Source organism: Montipora capricornis, chromosome 2 (genome assembly GCF_036669925.1).
Source record: "Montipora capricornis isolate CH-2021 chromosome 2, ASM3666992v2, whole genome shotgun sequence".
Taxonomy (NCBI): domain Eukaryota; kingdom Metazoa; phylum Cnidaria; class Anthozoa; order Scleractinia; family Acroporidae; genus Montipora; species Montipora capricornis.
The window spans coordinates 27726477-27732256 of NC_090884.1; the positions used below are offsets into that span (position 1 = coordinate 27726477).

Sequence of the window (5780 nt, forward strand, 5' to 3'; positions counted from 1 at the left end):
GAATAATAATTCATATAAACATATTAGACAGTGTTAAGGTTAAGTACTGTGCTTCCCGCCTTTGCGATTGCATGTGGGCTTTGCCAACCTTACTCGAAGGTTTTTTTCCGGGTACCCGGGTTTTATTCCTGAACAAAATGGACTCTAAGCTAATTACATCTGGCTATTGAGGGCCGCAAGTTAGAAAACTGTAAAAGGTTATTACGTTTCCTTCCTTATTAGTATCGCATCGTATCGAAGGCAACCAGTTGGCCTACGCAAAGCATAGTGGAAAAAACATGTTAAGCACCCCGGCGGACTACTAGGCCGCACCCTTCCTTCCGAGATTATATTGTTAAACAGTTTTAAATTGTATTATTCTTTGGTGTAGGTTTATAAACTACATATTAGTACAAAATATCATAATTTCCCAAAAGGCTGATATATAAAAAGCTACATTAAGCTTGAGGTTTCGCATAATTTTATGTTATCATTTTATCATGATAATCTCCACTTTACGCGAGCAAATGTGAGCTCCATGTGATAATCACGATCTGCTAAATAATAAAAGCCAGTTTTATTGCCAGTAACTCTCGTGATCGGCGGAACGTAGAATTAAATTCAATATAACGAAAACAAACCCTGCGGAAATTGAAACTGGCACTTGTTCCTCATGAAAAATGGATAATGTTCAGAGAGTCTGTGAGAAAGTACTCCCGTGGGGAGTTTTGCTGAAAGCAACCAAGCCCGCCACTCCGCAGTCTAAAATTACTTCTTTGTACAACAGTCACAGTACAATTAGCACTGGCAGAAGAACATTAGCTTGAAGGGTGTAACTTGCAACTCTTTTCCTTGGAACAAAGCTGGAGATTTTAGAACACCAATGTTATGCCCAAATATGGACAAAATAAGATCGAAGCTGCACTCGCAGAGAAATGCTAGAGCTACGTTACATCCAAATAAGGAAATTTTTAAACTCCAGCTCTGAAACAGAGTTAAACGCTTCAAGGTCACGAGCTTCTGGTACTGGACAATGGCTTGAACTGTAGTTTTATAAAAGATATACGGGCAAAGTCCATGCTAAGATGACCTTTTCAAGAGGAATACCCCTCGAAATCGGACCCCTAGAAGACGTTGTTTGACACTAACCTCTAAAATAGCAAATAATGATGGCGAAATGCACAAATGCTGAGTGATGAACGAAAAAAAGAAGCAGATGATTGATATGTTGTTCGACCTTATTCGTGCCTTCTAACATGGCGGCCATGCATGACGTCAAATCATCTAATAGTCATTTTCGTTCTTAGTCATTTAAATTCAGTCGTTTGCGGCACATTGAGCTGTTAATAATATGCCGAATCTGTTAACCTGAATGGTCACAGAACATGTGATCACTCGACAATCCGCACGAACCTGTCACGTGGACAGCTTAATCACGGAGCCTTTGACTTTCTGGTGTAAGTTAATTTGACTGTTTCTTGGACGAACTCCGACCGAATCTGCATTTTAAAACAGGATGAGAAATGATTTGTTTCGTAGAAATAGTACTGCATGAAAAATAATACCAGGATTGAGGGAAATTACTACCATTTTATTTCTGTGGAAGAATACGCCATTCTTGTAGAGAGTAGACGCTTAATCTTGCCCGCGATTGTTTTTCACACGGCTTCGTAAAATTCTTCAGCTTGATTACCTGCAAAGGAAAAACGTTAAACGGATTATTAAATTCTCAACCTCGGACAATGTCGGATAATACATTTTAGTATCACCCAACTAGTGGACTAATGCAAATGCTGCATTTTGATTGGGTACGCTACTAGAGGACTATTAGTAATAGTCCTCGAGTAGCGAAAAGCGTGACGCTTTCTTTCGTTTTTTTTTCAAATTAATATATTTTCAACTTGCAGTTGCTAACTTTATTATTGCCTTTTCTGTCCGACAAGTTGGGTGATACTAAAACAATTAGACCCTTCACCCTAAGGGCCACGGGTCAATAGCCCATTCGGCTTCGCCCCCAAGGGCTACGGGTCTAATTGTTAAATAGCTTTGTCACTTGACTCACTAGATCTCGGTTATCAGCCCTTGTTAAGTTATATACCCACGTTGGACCTTCTATGGAAAATGCGTCCGGCAAATGTGTGCACGTCAAGAGCCCACGAGTAGGAGCTTGCCTCCCCCATACAAACCCTATGAGTTAACCTCTGCGCGTATCTTTCTATTTTTAGAACGCCACGAGCCCTTCGGTTTTGCACGCACTCTTCAGAATGGCCAATCAGAACAAAGTTATTGTCAAGCGAAGACAAAAATGGCAAAAACAATGTATGCAAAGCACTAACAACAAATTGTCACGAATCTTCAATTGCCAATCATGTTTTCTAACCAACCATTGAATAAAATGGGATCATTGTGAAATATTAGCAACTGGTCGATCAAACATGCATTGTAAATTTATCCGTGATTTAAGGCCAGCCTTAAATGAAAACGTTGGCAGTGAGAAACTTTATCTCTCTTATTAGCATATTTCTTGTCGTTTAATTTCGTTAGTTGTAAATCAAATTGGTTGGTTCCCAGTCCGTTTGAGAGGTATATTTGAATTTAAATTTATCAGTAACTGAATAATAATCACTACTGATGATGTATGTTGTAACATACGAAACGTTAAGTCTATAAAAAGTTACAAAGTTCAAGCAAATGTTTGTAACTGCTATTTTTGTTTTATTCTTAATGTATGCAAATTGTGCAAATTGATATAAATTGATGTAAATCTGATTCTCCCGCTAAAGGGTTCGTTCTAAAAACAGGGAGGCGACTACTCATGGGTTCCTGTGCACGTTAATTTTTTTGGCTAGATTGCAGAATACCCGGCCCACCAAATTAGCATTCTCATTAGCATTCTCGTAAAATGTTAGCTTTCATTTCGCGGTTTGGTTAACTACACTTTTCACGAGATCTGTGAAGAAGAAAGCACTCGTTTGGAAGCTTGCCCTTTAACACTTTTCTTTTCATTTATCGACTTCGGGACTGCGGACCGCGTTGATAGCTTTTTTAGTAGGACATTTGGTGGGCCGGCTATTCTGCAATTGCTCCAATTTTTTTAGTGGGAGGGCTAAGCTAAATTCTTCGACAAAAACATCCATGAAATTTTATAAAGATTTATCGTATTCGTTCTTGTTGGATAGAAAATTGGTTAAAGCCTGCTCGTCTTTTCGCCCTTTTTGACTATTACCACTTTGCATCCAGAGCAAGCTCATTAAGGGTGCGTTCGATTGACCCTATTCCGGAATAAGAATACATGGGTGGAGTGATGATTTAAAGCGCGGTATGTTTGGCGTTTTGAAGCAACACGGATAATAAAGATATCTTTAAAATAGCATTCTAGCAGGTGTTTGACAATTTTAATGTGAATTTCCGTAAAACGAAGGATTTCTAACTTCTATTCCGTGTATTCCTATTTTGCAATACGGTCAATCGAACGCGCCCTAAAACTGCTATAAATTTATAGCACAAGAGAACCGTAAATTACTCTTTTCGTGCGTTTTAATTGCCGATTAACTCGAAGGTGATCATCATCACGCCTTCAATCGACTCGGCCAAAAACAGAAGAACAAAACACAGCAACAGGTTCCCTAGTAAAACAAGGAAAGCACAAGTGAATACTGCTTTTCAGGCATTTTGATTGGCTGATTCAATGACGATAAGCAACTTCTATTCACCCTCGAGCAACCAAAAAGGAATTAAATGGTTTCATGAGATATTTTTGGTAAGATCTTTTTTCCGTTTATCTTTACTGAAAAAATACTTACTTGAAATTTTCCAAGATTCACCGTTATGAACTATTCAAACATTATCTGTAGGCTTTTACTTTAATAGTTCTCAAGCCAGACTGCAACACAAATACCTTTCATGTTTGACCATAAAGCATAGTAAAAGTCATACCGGATGATATTGCATGATTTACTAATGAAGGCTTAAGCTATTTCAGTCAGTTTTAGAATCGTACAAAAAATGTTTTAGTATCTATGCCTTGATTCTCTTGATGAAATGATTGTACGTCATCATAAATCTCTTCGACTTTCTCTGCAAGGAAATTGGTTAAAATTAAAAGGCGTAAATGAACAGAGGGGTGATTGCGAAGCAAAAGTGCTTTTTGGTTAGATAATTCCGAGTTTTAAATGGTTAGGAAGCAGTGCGGCCCTGTGGTCAGGGCGGCTGCCTTGAGGTCCTGTGATCCAGGGTTCAAGACAGGTTCTGACCACTCGTTGAATTTGTTCCACGTAGTCCCTGGTTCAACTTCTCAGCTGCACTTGTAAATAGCCAACTAGCTTGCCTCCGGCCAGTTGGGGTTCTTGACAGTTGTTGTTATTGAATGTCCTATATTCTGTTGTGATTGTGTTTCATTGGCCCTGAAAAGCCCCTATGGGCAGTGGTCAATTAAGTAGGTATTGTATTGTATTGTTTATGAGTCAAAAGCATCCAAATAGAGGAGCCAGGAAAGTATGCGGTCTAGCCGTAGCTAAGATTTTCGCCCAATAACTTTTCAAGGGCATTTGCCTGTACTGCAACGCTCTCTCGTACAAAGGAAGCATTGTCTTTGGCCTTGGAGCAATAACTGCCTTTAAGCATCTGCCTGAGTGCGGTCTTTTAAAATACTTATAAATACTGTAAATTAAGTAAAAAGGCAAAATAAACAAAATGAATGAATAAATTAAGTCCGTACACGAGGCGTCAGAAGGTCAGCCTCTGGTGTTCACCTGAGTTGCAGTCAATTAGAAGTGCGCCAATATATTGAAGTATTCAAGCCTTGGATACGCAATCGTAACGCCACGGAATCCCAGAGTATTCAAACACAATCCACACATGAGTAATCAAGAGCATTTAAGCGAGTAAACGTGAAGTATTCAAATGGGATACGTCTTTGAAGTATGCTAACCCGGCAAGGTGCATGCAAAACGTACCCTACACCTAAAGGTTTCAAGCGTGTTCAGGGATGGAAAAGAGAAAAATTCAAGTTGAATTCGGAAAACAGGCTGGATTCAAATGGCCAGGATACTTCAATTCGTATGAGGCGTCCTCGGTAGTGCCACGGAATGTTTCGGTTTGATGCACAGATCCACAGACGGACTTTTTACGCAGGGCGTGTTGCGGAAATCCACTGAAACTGTGACAGTGCCTTGAATAAAACATAATTCACATCAAATACAATACGAGAGAACTTACCGAACGAGATACAAGAGAAAAAAACGAAGAAAAATAGCAATTTCATCGTGGCTTGAAAGACACTCCCGGTGTGGGTTATTAATTCAAGGCTTGTGTGAAGCGTGCGAACGCAGTGCATGCTGGTATTTGTTTCGAGTCAGATCTTTCGCGGCCGTGGGCGCCATTGTGAAAATGACTCGCGAACATCGAAAAAAGAGCAAACATAAAAACATCGTTGCTTCTGTGAGTCTGTCGGTGCAAAAACTCCTTTTGTCGTGTTATTGGTGTAAACGTTAACGTTTTTCCTCGGAATTAAGGGCTTGGAATGAAGGACCAAATGTATCGACTACGACCTTTTCAGCCCTGTCTCCAGCTGTTTCATTTGCAATTCATTTTCTGCTGTCTTTTAATTATGATCAAACTCGTCCTAGCCTCGTTCGATAGACCGAGGTTTTTTTTTTTTTTTTTTTTGGGGGGGGGGGGGGGGAGGGGGGGGGGGGAAGAGAGAGAGGGGGGAACAAATGTTAAATGTCCAATCCGAAAGAAATTTTCGATCAGGCATTAACTAAAGCATTTGAATTTTCAAAAATACCTGGCTTCACTCT

General features: G+C 39.7%; 1 long non-coding RNA gene across 1 annotated transcript; it reads right to left on the reverse strand.

Annotated features, from left to right (window-relative positions):
• Positions 1–894: 894 nt before the first annotated feature.
• LOC138039241 (uncharacterized) lies at positions 895–5269 on the reverse strand. Its single transcript, XR_011130390.1, has 3 exons — positions 5197–5269; positions 4003–4056; positions 895–1672 (listed from the first exon to the last, which is right to left on the reverse strand). It is a non-coding gene; the product is annotated as an uncharacterized lncRNA (long non-coding RNA).
• Positions 5270–5780: the final 511 nt, after the last annotated feature.